At 43.1% G+C, this 13,214-nt stretch overlaps 1 protein-coding gene and 1 long non-coding RNA gene across 8 annotated transcripts in view; one reads left to right on the top strand and one right to left on the bottom strand.

Moving 5' to 3' along the window:
- LOC133058817 (uncharacterized) overlaps nucleotides 1-11,995 on the bottom strand; it is a 55,105-nt gene extending 43,110 nt beyond the window's left edge. The window contains exon 1 of the long non-coding RNA XR_009693392.1: nucleotides 11,779-11,995. This is a non-coding gene — a long non-coding RNA (uncharacterized LOC133058817). The remainder of the gene's footprint in view (nucleotides 1-11,778) is intronic.
- Nucleotides 1-13,214, top strand: part of RASSF6 (Ras association domain family member 6) — a 65,195-nt gene that overhangs the window by 17,581 nt on the left and 34,400 nt on the right. The gene's annotated exons all lie outside the window — the stretch shown is intronic.

The following is a 13,214-nucleotide window of genomic DNA, read 5'->3' on the forward strand; positions in this document are numbered from 1 at the left end:
TAGGGCCTCATAGGCCATTGAGACTTTGTCTTTCCCACTTAAAAGATGAGAAACCATTGAAGAATATTGAGTACATGAGTTTCTGGATCAGTCTGGTTGCTCTGTTGAGGACAGACCAAAGAGGAGACTAGAATAGGAGCAGAGAAACTATTGAGAAACTTGGAGTCCAGAGTAGAGACGATGGTGGCTTGGACCAAGGTGACAGTCAGATTCTAGGTTTATTTTGAAGGGAAGGACAACAGAAAATCCTGAAGGATTAGATGTGGGGTATGAGAATAATTAAGGGTGATACCAAGGATTGGGTCTAGAAGGATGGAGTGAACACTTTCTGACATTATAAAGACTACAAGAGGACCATGTTTGGGGTAGAAGATCAGGAGTTCAGTCCTAAACATGTTACTTTTGAGAATTACTAATATCACCAAGGGAATAAGTATGAACAGAGAAGATTCAAGGTCCAAGAGTAGAAAAGAGTGAAATGAAGTAGGAAACGTAGAAAACAAGAAGGCAAGGCATGGGATGAAAAGTGGGCAAAAGGAACGTGGGCACAGGATGGAGAGGAGGAATAGCGATATAGTGGGTATGTATATAAAGCACCACTTTGGGATGTCAACGTAGCTAACATTTTGATGGAGACACAAGAAGGAAGTTGAGGAAATGGGAAATTGAAATGAAAGACAAATTAATCTTTAAAATAAGTGCAGATGACTGATAATGAAACTGAGAGAAGGTAACATCTGTATAAAACCAAAGGTGAGAGAGACAGAAAGATCTTAGAGAGAAGTAAGATGGACATTGTTAAAAGTACCTGAAAGATGATAGTTTGGGGAGAGAAAAGGGTGATAAAAGGATGTGAGTGATCTGCAGGAGAAGCAGGAAGCAAATGAGATTCAAGACAGAGAGATGATGGAGAAGATGGGAGATGCTGTGAATAAAAGGGAAGAAGAAGAGGGTGGGCAGAACAGGGTAAGAGCCCCTGACAGCCCCAAGAAAGCCCCCCGACAACATGTGCCTCTTCCCCGCAAAATTACAGAAGCAACAAAGGTGTCTCCAAAGACATAGCCCTGGTCTACACCAATGTTTCTTTGTGCATAAATGCCTTCCATGCAGCGTAAGTTTAACGAACCAGGAAAACACATTTACCACACCAGGAGAGAAGTTTCAGGAAGAGACGTTACACAGCATAAGAGAAGAATGTACAAACCCATGTATGTATCTTCCTGTTATTCAACCCTGCCTAACTCAGCTTACTCTGTGAAATCCTGATTCTTACCCCCCAACCTAGTCAGTTCAGTTCAGTTCAGTTCAGTCGCTCAGTCGTGTCCGACTCTTTGCGACCCCATGAACTGCAGCACGCCAGGCCTCCCTGTCCATCACCAACTCCCAGAGTTTACTCAAACTCATGCCCATCGAGTCGGTGATGCCATCCAGCCATCTCATCCTCTGTCGTCCCCTTCTCCTCCTGCCCCCAACCCCTCCCAGCATCAGGGTCTTTTCCAATGAGTCAACTCTTCCCATGAGGTAGCCAAAGTATTGGAGTTTCAGCTTCAACATCAGTCCTTCCAATGAACACCCAGGACTGATCTCCTTTAGGATGGACTGGTTGGATCTCCTTGCAGTCCAAGGGACTCTCAAGAGTCTTCTCCAACACCATAGTTCAAAAGCATCCAATCAAGTCAGGGCATTACTAAACCACACCTGGGGCCACCTCTCAGTCTGAAACTACAATAATTTTCTTTTCATTTTCTTCAGCTATACATATGCTCTTCAACTCCTGAATTCCCAAGGAAGCAAGGTCCTTTCTCACTCACAGCTTTAGATTTACCCTTGTTGTTTAGTTGCTAACTCATCTGACTCTTTTGCGACCCCATGAACTGTAGCCCACCAGGCTCCTCTGTCCATGGAATTTCCCAGGCAAGAATACTAGAATGGGTTGCCATTTCCTTCTCCAGGGGATCTTCCCGACCCAGGGATCTAACCCACATCTCCTGCATCGCAGGTAGATACCTTACCGCTGAGTCACTAGGGAAGCCCAGAATCCTTGTCATAAGATTAAAATACTCTCTAAACAGGCACCACCTAACCCAAATAGCAACCCAAAGTCCCCTTCTGCATTCACTGGCATCTCTTTGAACTTGGACCTCTCTTCCTCCACAAAACCTCAAGACAAATGTCACAGAGAAACCCCAGTGCCCTCCCTAACTCATGTCTGCTCCGAGGGGCAGTCCTGTTCTTCCCAGGATTTGCTGGGAAGTCCTGCTATTTGCACACATGTGTTTCTCTTTATTCTCAGCCTTGAATCATCTGTTTCTCTAGAACAGCTTCCTTCCACCTTCATGAAACTCCTTGTTCTGTTTTAAACTGACAGATGTCAATCTCATTTGTATCTTAATGATAACTTCTCCTCCTGGACATCATGTTCCTTTTATTCATCTGTCCAATCACCATATGAATATCAAGAATTTCACTGAAATTAACACCTGTTCCTTACCCTGGTGGTCACCAGGTCAACTTTTGGTTCCTTTATAATATTTTAGCTTCCCAGTCTCAGTTCCTTTTTTCATGAAATCCTCCCTGAACTGCATTAAGACTTTAATTAGCCCATTAATTACTTGTGTATTTGTTCTTTTAAAATATTTCCTGATTATGGAAGTATGATTATTTTATAAATTATTGTTTTTATATATTTATTTCATAAACTGAGAAAATATAGAAACATAGACTGAAAGGATAAAAATTATCCATAATTTTACTACTCAAAAAAAAAAGTAGTTTAATTTTGTTATGTTCCTCATCTGCTAAGGATTCTATTTTATACAGTTGAGATTATACTGTATCTTGTTTTACACACCTGGCATACACACCTCCCCATAAATTAAAATAATCTTCCTGAAGATGATTTTAATGACATTAAATCACTCAACAGCATATAATGTCGTAATATAATCATTCCTTTAATTTTGACCCTCAAGATGGTTCTAAATACACTAGGACTAGTTCACAAAGAAGTAGAATTACTAAATCAAAGTATACAAGTAAATCTAATATTATTGTTACAGATTAGCTTTCTAAAAATGCTTGATGAGCCTTTTCTCCCACCAACAGCTTAAGGCTTCCTGGCTTGTCTCGTAACAGATGCTTGGTTTCCCAAGGTAGAATGTAAACCCTTTGAAAGTAAGACCTAGTGTCTTTTGCATCCTCTTTCCCAAGGTGAGATACCTAGATGACTTTGATACATGAGATGATTTTAAGTTAAACATAAATAATTGGTTTTTATTTAAACACTTATGGAAAATATTAGAAAAATGTAATTAGCACATGATGTCTTTGATTCCACAAACATTATTTCTCAGGACAAATAAAAGCTTACTTAAAGGAAGAATCAACTAAGCAACTTAGCTGGGTGTCAGTCACTCACAACCACAGAGTTCCAACAATAAAAAATACCTATCCTGAAGCACATGCTTTCGGAACACTCTCACTTTATAATGTATTACATTTTTAAATTTTATTCTTCAAATAAGACTGAAAATTTAAGAGGAAAGGGTGGTCCTTCATATGTAATTCTGAAAATATGAATTCAATAAATAATACATGATTGTTGAGTAAATATGTAAAAAAAAGTCAACTAGAAAAATATTAAGTGACCACAGATGATACTTGGGAGTTGGTCAAACTCATAAAAGCAGTCCATGAGTAATTATTTTGAACAGCACAGCCGTAGCCCTCAGCCAGAATGGAGCAATCACTTTCCCACAAAAGCAGCCTTAAAGTCAGCATTTTGTAATTTTTTTAATCTCTGAAAATACTTTTATAAATACATTCTAATAATTAGGAATATAAGAGAAAAAGAAAACTAACTGTATTTGAGAACTTACATGCACTCCCATTTTATAATTGGCCTATAACCAAATATGGCCTTTCTTATGTGGCTGAGTGGTACAGAATCCACCAGGTAATGCAGGAGACACAAGAGACTCAGGTTTGATCCCTGGGTCAGGAAGACCCCCTGGAGTGGGGAATGGCAACCTGCTCCCGTATTATTGCCCTGGAAAATTCCATGGACAGAGGAGCCTGGTGAGCTACAATCCAGGGGGTTGCAAAAAGTCGGACACGACTGAGCGACTAAGCACCGGTCATGATGAAATATGTCACAATGAAACCACATATTTGGGCAAGGATACTTCTGAAGAAGTGTCTGGATTTCTAGTGACCCTTATTTTGCATCGTATTTGAAATTGACTAAATTAGAGACTTGCAGTTTATCTTCTATAGGCTAGAGCCCCTTTCAGGCCCTAGTATCTGCGTATTATTGGCATTCTAGATGGTAAAGTAACATGGCCTTTACACAAATGCCAGACGAGAAAATAGTGTTTCTTAAAATGTAGTCATGGAAAAAAAAAAAAAATGTAGTCATGGGCTACCTGCCTCCTGATTATGCAATGCAAATGTTGTGTCCATCCCAGTGTTAATCAGGTGACTTTGATGCAGTACTAAAGTCTAGAAACTACTGCTTAGAAGAGGAAAGGATTAAAGTTTGAGAATTTCTGGCCACCTGAAATAAATTTCTGGAATTCAGGAAAATCTTTACAAAATAGTCACCAGAAATTATAGTGATACGACTGATTACCTACAACATCCAACTTGTCATCGACCTGACAAACACCTCCATTCATTTATTCACTTAAGTAGTTGTTCAGCTCCCACTCTGCAGCAGGCATTGTTCTGGTAAACAAGGCAGGGATCACCAACTTATTAAGGGATGTTTATTTTCATGCAGAGAAATACATGAAAATGATGAAGACTAATAGAAAAAAAAAAGTCCTTAATGAAAATCTTGCTTTCAGCAGATTTCATGAGAACTGTATATGATCTGTGAAATAGGAGGTCTTGATTTAATAGCACAGTAAGGAATATAACATTTACGTCTTAGTAATGGATAAGAATTCTCTGAGTTTGGAAACTTCCCTGAGTGAAGGGCGTTGGCAGAAGTTAACTTCATGCTCATGTAACTAAGGTTCCAGTTGGTATTTCCTTGCCTGGGGTCATCGCTGCTCTGTTGTTTTACCTGGTGAATATTCTAAGTGAGCTGAGTCGTTTAAAAAAACAAAAAAATGTGGTTCCATATGGTTGTTTTCAAAGTGCTTTCACTTCAGGTCCTAGGCTGAAATCTGGGCATTTTAGGGGTGAGTAAATGCCTATCCTCAATTTTAAAAAAGATATTCAAATCCAGTTTTAGGATATAGATCAGATTTTACCCTCAGAACTTGCTGGATTTTTTTTCCCTCCTACTTAGGAGCCTAATACAAACCCTTGCAGGCTGCAACTCTTCCAAAAGCAGTCACAAGGCACATGTGCATTCTTGTCCTTACCAACTAACTTTAATTAGCATGATGTAATAAATTTTAGCAGAAAGTACATCATTTCAGAGTTTCTTTTTCCAAGGGTGTTGGTCGGCACTGTTTGCTGAAGCAAAGGAACCAGCCACCTACGCCTCTGATCACAGTTTCAGCACAAAGGGCCGGTGTTCCTGAGGCTGCCTCCTACCTGGCCAGCAGAATCAGAGGGCCATGTTTGCCCAGGTCTCGTGGCCAGAGTCTTTTCTGGATCAAAGGAACTGAAACAAACACTGCAAGCCCCAGTGTGCCCTGCGCTAGGTGTTAAAGAGTGGGCACCATTGGACTTTTGTCTTTAAGAAAGCAGAGGAGAGCCCTCTCTGACACATTTTTATAGGAGTGAGGATTTTAAAAGGAGCCAAGAAAAAAGTTTGAAACATAGGTAGGACCATTTCCTTTAAAACTGAAGAATATTTTTTCTGTGTGGGAGTTTTCTTTTCTTTTTTTTTATTTTATGTAAAAAATTTCCATTATTCATGTTTGGTGGCCTAGTAAAAATACATTTTTATTAAGAGAAATTGGATATCACAGTTTCACAAAAAGGTCAATAATGTCACTCCCAGACATGTGGAAATGGTCATTCAGCTTTATATCAGATATTTTTCAATGAGTATGTATTGCTAACAGTCATTGAGCATACCAAGACAATTGTTATTCGCAATAACATTTATCTACTCCACATTTTACTATTTGATCACTTTGGCCCATTAAAAAGCAAGATCATCTGTCTGCCCAGTACACTCTGAACATGCTTCAATAGACAGTCTGATGAAGTCAGAATTCAAAGACTCTAAAAATAGATGACACAGAGTTGACTTGAATTTCTGGTCATGTGAGCTATGCTGGAAAAAGATCATTCCTCTCTAGGGTTTCCCCAGTTGTCCAATGGTTAAGAATCTGCCTTGCAATGCACAGGACACCAGTTTGATCCCTTGTCCAGGAAGTTCCCACATGTCACGACTTCTGAGACTGCGTTCTGGAGCCCAAGAGCCACAACTCCTGAGCCCACATACAATGAGAAGCCCCCGTATTGCAACTAGAGAAAAGGCCCCCAGAGCTGCAGCCACTACTGAAGCCCAAGTGCCCTAGGGCCCATGCTCTTCAAGAGAAGCCTCCACAATGAGAAGCCTGTGCACTGCGACTAGGGAGTAGCCCCCACTCTCCGCAACTGGAGAAAAGCCTGTGAGCAGCAACAAAGACCCAGTGCAGCCAGAAATTAATTAATTAGTTAATTAATGTAAAAAATTGTTCCTCTTTAAAAGCTGGTCAGGATTCAGTTTTCCATATTTTATTCCCTAAGCAAATAATTACTAAGAGCACACCATGAGCCAGATGCTATACTAGAAGCTTAGAAGCTGGGGTAGCAATTCTGAATGAAAAAGACCAGAGCCCTGCTTTCATGGAGGTTGTAGTCTGAAGCCACAAATCTCCAACTTTTGAGCCTTCATCAGAGTTACTGGAGAGCTTGGTAAAATAAAGATTGCTGGGTCTCATTCCCAGAGTCCCTAATTCAGGAGGTCTGGGGTGTCTCAGGGGTTAAGAATCTACCTGCCAATGCAGGAGATGCAAGAGACGTAGGTTCGATCCCTGGGTCAGGAAGATCCCCTGGAGGAGGTAATGACAATCCGCTTCAGTATTCTTGTCTGGAAAATCCCATGGACAGAGGAACCTGACAGGTTATAGTCCATGGGGTCGCCAAGAGTCACAGATGACTAAGCACACACGCATGAGCATTTGCACATAAGACAAGTGCCCGTGTGGCACAGATGTTACTGCTCTCAGAATCACAGTGAGAACCACAGCTCTAGAGGCCTGATTCAGAAGCCAAAGAACCCTTATACTCTGAGAGAATAAGGATCTAGTGTAAACAGGGAAGGCTAGAGATCTGAAGGAGGATCAAGCTAACAAGTTTAAGGAAGTCAGTGGGAGACCATTCCTGATACAGAAGGCCAGCCCAATATCCTCAAGCCCAGAGAGAGCGTAGAGTTCCAGCAAGTCAGAGTTCCCAGAGTGGTTGAGGTGCAGAACCCAAGGAAAAGCATCTCTGCCAGAGAGGCTAAAGAGGAGGAGAGACCCAAGTAGGACTTCACCTGCTGTGATGAGGATTTGAGGTTTTTATAACAAGAGCAGTGGAGAGATATTTAAGGGTGTTCGGCAGAGCAGATGATTCGCTTACGTGTGTTCTACATAATCTGGATAGAATGTGGGAGTAGATGGAAGATGCCCAGAATAGAAGCAAGGAGGTTGCTTAATATATATATATATTTTTCCAATATAAGGAGAATCTGTGGTCCTAGTCGTGGTGGCATTATCGAAGAGCCGTCAGAGCCTGTGGCTCAGGAGAATCCTGTCTCAGTCTCTAGTTCAGGCTCACGTAGGTAGCCCCAAGGATCACTGACCACTTGCTGTGTTTCAGACACTCTAGTGACAGTCCTGATGACCCAAGTGGCTGAAAGACACATCAGTGAAAATAATTGAAAGTCTTCGTTAGCTGAATAGATAATTTCCCCATCTCAAGGGAACAGGGACATCAGACTGTGAAGTCAAGGTAGTGATTGTTGTGTGTGTGATCAGTCATGTCCAACCCTTTGCGACCCCATGGACTATGGTCTGCCAGGCTCCTCTGTCCATGGGATATTTCAAATAAGAATTCTGGAGTGGGTTGCCATTTCCTCCTCCAGGGGATCTTCCCAACCCAGGGATCAAACCTGCATCTCCTGCATTGGAAGGCAGATTCTTTACCACTGAGCAACCTGGGAAGCCCAATAAGTACAAAATTCCCCTGCTGTTCATACACAAAGGGTGTCCTTTTACGGTCAACCTGCAACTGCTCCAATCATGACAGGTATTGTGTGGCACACTTGTGTTTACTTTTTAACTGGCTCTTAAAAAAAAAAAAAAAAATCGATGGGGCATGTATTAGAAAGACTTGAAAGTTTAAATCATGGAAAAATGAGAAGCAAGATCTGAACAGAAGCCAGATACCAACCTCACTGTTTCATTCCCTCATCGCTATACCCAGCCCCACAGCAAGTCCCATCAGCTCCACATCCAATATCCAGCCACCTCTCACCATCCAGTCCAAGCGATCACTATCTCCTGCCAGGACAACTACAACAGCCTCCTAATCAGGCTGCCAGCTACCATTTCCGGGGCCTGCAAGCCATTCTCCCAGCAGCCAAAAAGTCTCTTTACAGAGAAGTCACAGCATCCTGCTTGAACCCTTCGAAGTTTCCTATCACAGACTCCCTGTCATTAAGGAGTCTCTAAGGTCCTATGCAGTCTGGCCTGAAGAACCTTGACAACCTCATCTTCGGCCACTAGCCCTTTGTTTGTCTCCTTCAAATATTCCAAGTTTAGTCCTGCACACGGGATATGGCTTTGTACCCTCTTGCTTTGTACCCTCTCCTTGACTCTTCACATGGCTGACTTCTTCCTACTATTCAGGTGTCAGTTTAGTATTTCAGGCCTTCTGATCGCCTTTTCTAAAATGCCCTCTTTCAGGTGCTGCATCACAGGATAATATTTTGTTGTTCCTATACCTCTTACCCATATGTAAAATCAGCGTATTTCTTTATTTGTTCTTTTTTAAATCTTTCTTCTCCAGAAAGTAACTCCCATCACTGCAGGGGACCCATCAGTTTAAATAATGCCATCTTCCTAGCACCTATTATTTTGTCTGTTACATAGTAATCCTCCAATAAACTTGTGTTAATGATGAGTGAGTATGGGAGTATCAGTCTCAAGGAACTAAATTAGGACTTTAGTATTTTTGTTTGATGTGTGTGTGTATGTGTTAGTCACTCAGTTGTGCCTGACTCTTTGCAACCCCATGGACTGTAGCTGGCCAGGCTCCTCTGTCTGTGGAATTCTCCAGGCAAGAATACTGGAATGGGTTGCCATTCCCTTCTCCAGGGGATCTTCCCAGCCCAGGAATCAAATCTGGGTCTCCTGAGTTGCAGGCAAATTCTTCACCATCGGAGCCACTGGGAAAGCCCTTTGGTCTGATGGATGTTACCCTCAAACACTGTTTCATACCGAGTGGTAGGGTGATTATCTACATCAGGGCTTATTTCCATTTTAATGTGCATGCAGACTTTCCTGGGGATCTTGGTTGAAATACAGATTGTGATTTCTAACAAGATGCCTCTCAACTGTTCAGATGATATTTGCATAGACAGAGTTACCTTTAAGTCTTGTGATAGCTAGAATAATGGCCTCCCAAAGATGTCTACTCCTTAATCCCTTAAACCCCTGAATGATTTCCATTACATTGCAAAAGGGAATTAAGGTTGCCGATGGAATGGCAACCCTAGCTGTCAATGGTAGCTAATCAATTGACCTTAAATTCGGGGGATTATCCAGATGGGCTCCATGTAATCATGTGCTGTGTGCTAACGGAGAAGGCAATGGCACCCCACTCCAGTACTCTTGCCTGGAAAATACCAGGGACAGAGGAGCCTGGTAGGCTGCAGTCCACGGGGTCACTAAGAGTCGGACACGACTGAGCGACTTCACTTTCACTTTTCATTTTCATGCATTGGAGAAGGAAGTGGCAACCCACTCCAGTGTTCTTGCCTGGAGAATCCCAGGGATGGGGGAGCCTGGTGGGCTGCCATCTATGGGGTCTCACAGAGTCAGACACGACTGAAGTGACTTAGCAGCAGTGTGCTAAATCACTTCAGTCGTGTCTGACTCTTTGCAGCCCCATGGACTGCAGCCCACCAGGCTCCTCTGTCCATGGGGATTCTCCAGGCAAGAACACTGGAGTGGGTTGCCATGCCCTCCTCCAGGGGATTTTCCCGACCCAGCGATCAAACCCACGTCTCCTGTATTGGCAGGTGGATTCTGAACCAATAATGCCACCTAGAAAGCCCCAATCCTTTACTGTGGGAGGGGAGAAGAGCTATGTGAGAAGATTCTGTGTCAGAGTGGTGGAGTAGGAAGGACTGTGTGGCCCTGCTGGCTTTGAAGATGGACGGAAAGAGAGACGAAAGACAACGCATGTGGGCAGGCTGTGGAAACTGCAGAAAGCAAGGGGATGCATTCTCCACCCTGAGGGCTTCAGAAGAAATACAGCCCTGCAGATACCTTTGTTATAGCCAGTGAGACCAACTTTTGACCTGTGGAGCTGTCAGATATACATCTGTGTTGTTTAAAGCTGCTAAGTTCACAGTAGTTTGTTTCAACAGCCATAGGAAACTAAAGCAAACCTCCTCCCAGAGAATGGGGATGGTGTCCTCCGTTCTCTTACCTCAGTAATAGAGGAGCAGGGGCAGAAGTGTTAGTGATGGGAATTCCGGGGCGGTCCAGTGCTTAAGACTGCACTTCTAATGCAGGGAATATGCATTCAATCCCTGGTTGGGGAACTAAGTGTTTTTTAATCACTAAGTCATGTCTGACTCTTCTGCAACCCCATGGACTGTAACCCGCCAGGTTCCTCTGTCTGTGGAATTCTCCAGGCAAAAATACTGGAGTGGGTTGCCATTTCCTTCTCCAGGGATCTTCCCAACCCAGGGATTGAAACCACATCTCCTGCATTTTCAGATAGATTCTTTACCACGGAGCCACCTAGGAAGCCCGCTGTGTGGTGTGGCTAAAAAAAGTTAGTGGCCTGATTATATGTAACTATCTTAGTTTCAGTCGGAATGACCACCTATTTCAACCTGCCGTCTGCCACCCTGCCCCTTCCTCAGCACCCTGAGCTCTAAAAGAATGGATCTCAAAGTATGGTCTCTGGATTAGCAGCACCAGAATCACCTGGGAGTATGTTAGAAGTGCAAATTCTCAGGATACACCCCAGACTAACTCAATAAGAAACTCTGGAGGTGCCACTCATGTTCTGTTCCAACAAGCCCTCCAGGCAACTCTGATGCTAACTTCAATTTTAGAACCATTTCTCTAACAGAGTACATACACCACTGCCTCTCGTGTTATCCACACATTCAAGGGTACACAATTTTTCTGTAGTTTTCAAACAGTATTTTCCTGGGCACTAAATGTTTCTTTGTTCTCGCCTAAATAATTGGGTACAACAAGAAACAGACAATTTCATCAAAGGAAAGGTAGTTTCAAGTCCCTGCTTTGGATTAGAATAGAAATCTAAGAATCAGTAGTGATTTGTAAATTGTGTCAGGGCAAGGAGTTAGAGAGCATACTTCTCTGTGTTTCAGGCCAGAAAGGGAGATGATAGAGCAAAGACTTGGAGATGGAAATGGCAACTCACTCCAGTATTCTTGCCTGTAAAATCCCATGGATGGAGGAGCCTGGTAGGCTGCAGTCCATGGGGTTGAGAAGAATTGGACACAACTGAGCGACTTTACTTCACTTTTCACTTTCATGCATTGGAGAAGGAAATGGTGACCCATTCCAGTGTTCTTACCTAGAGAATCCCAGGGACGGGGGAGCCTGGTGGGCTGCCATCTATGGGGTCTCACAGAGTCGGACACGGCTGAAGTGACTTAGCAGCAGCAACAGCAGAGCAAAGACTTCCCTTTTTCCTGTCCACATTGCTCAGGCTGCCCCTAGGAAGTCAGCGGCATGTGATAACAGAAACCGAGGTCTGACGCAGAAGCAGTTCACTACAGCCACCAACTGGAATAATAGATAACGAATTTTTTTTTTTTTTTTTTTTTTTAGTTTTTTTTCAGAAGCTTCTTCAGAAGCCAGACCATAGAAAGAAAGGGAGCAGATACGTGTCTTCCTTTATCTGAGGTTGTTAGAAAACAAGCTAATGTGTTAAAATATCAAATACTTATAAAGGTGTGTGTTAGTTCACTCAGTCGTGTCTGACTCTTTGCTACCCCCGGGGACGGTAGCCGGCTAGGTTGTTCTTTTCATGGGATTCTCAAGGCAAGAATACTGGAGTGGGTAGCCATTCCCTTCTCCAGGGGATCTTCCTGACCCAGGGATAGAACCCAGGTCTCCTGCATTACAGACAGACTCTTTACTGTCTGAATCATCAGGGATGCCTAGCTTATAAAGAGATTCTCTTCAGAATCAGATGTCACCTCTAAAACACTTTCCTGTCTTCCTCAGAAGCACAAGTATTTTAATGAATAATACTGTCCTTCTTTGCCACTCCCTTTGAATCCTCTCTTCTGTGTCACATCAGCCTCTAGTGACATTGTTCTGAGCAGTCCCAGCCCCTCTCTTTAGCAGTGGGGTTTTCAACATTTGCGGTGCTTTTGTTTTCTGCCAACTCACTAGCCATCAGTCACATCAAATTTCTTTTTAAAATTGTGAAATTATACCTTAATCTTTAGTCCTTCTCTTCTCAGCTGACCTCTAGGAGGAGTTAAGGACCTGAGAGAAGCTGACTCCAGGGCCACTGTTTACAGGGGTAATTTGGAGATGGTGAATACCCCCAAAAGTCACCAAATGGCTAAAAAACCAACCAGAATGAGTGCTCAGTCGCTTGAGTCGGGCCTGACTCTTTGTGACCCCATAGACTGGAGCCCACCAGGCTCCTCTGTCCATGGGATTCTCCAGGTAAGAATACTGGAGTGGGTTGCCATGTCCTCCTCCAGGGGAATCTTCCTGCCCCAGGGATTGAACCTGAGTCTCCTGCGGAGCCACAGGGGAAGCCCCAGAGGTGAGATCCGTCTGGTTATATTACCTTATTGATTAGGTGACTAATGGATTGCAGGAAGCTCCCAGGTCCTTTTGATGATCAGTTGTCAGCACTGATAATAGAGTTAGTCTTAAGACAGAACTGCCAGGAAGAACAAGACAAGCCACAGTCACCATTCCCCCAACCACCGGCAGTAATTAATGATACTTGAGCAGAGCTGTGAGGGATGGCAGAAAGGGCAGCGC

The sequence above is a fragment of the Dama dama genome, chromosome 6 (assembly GCF_033118175.1).
Source record: "Dama dama isolate Ldn47 chromosome 6, ASM3311817v1, whole genome shotgun sequence".
In the NCBI taxonomy this organism is placed as follows: Eukaryota; Metazoa; Chordata; class Mammalia; order Artiodactyla; family Cervidae; genus Dama; species Dama dama.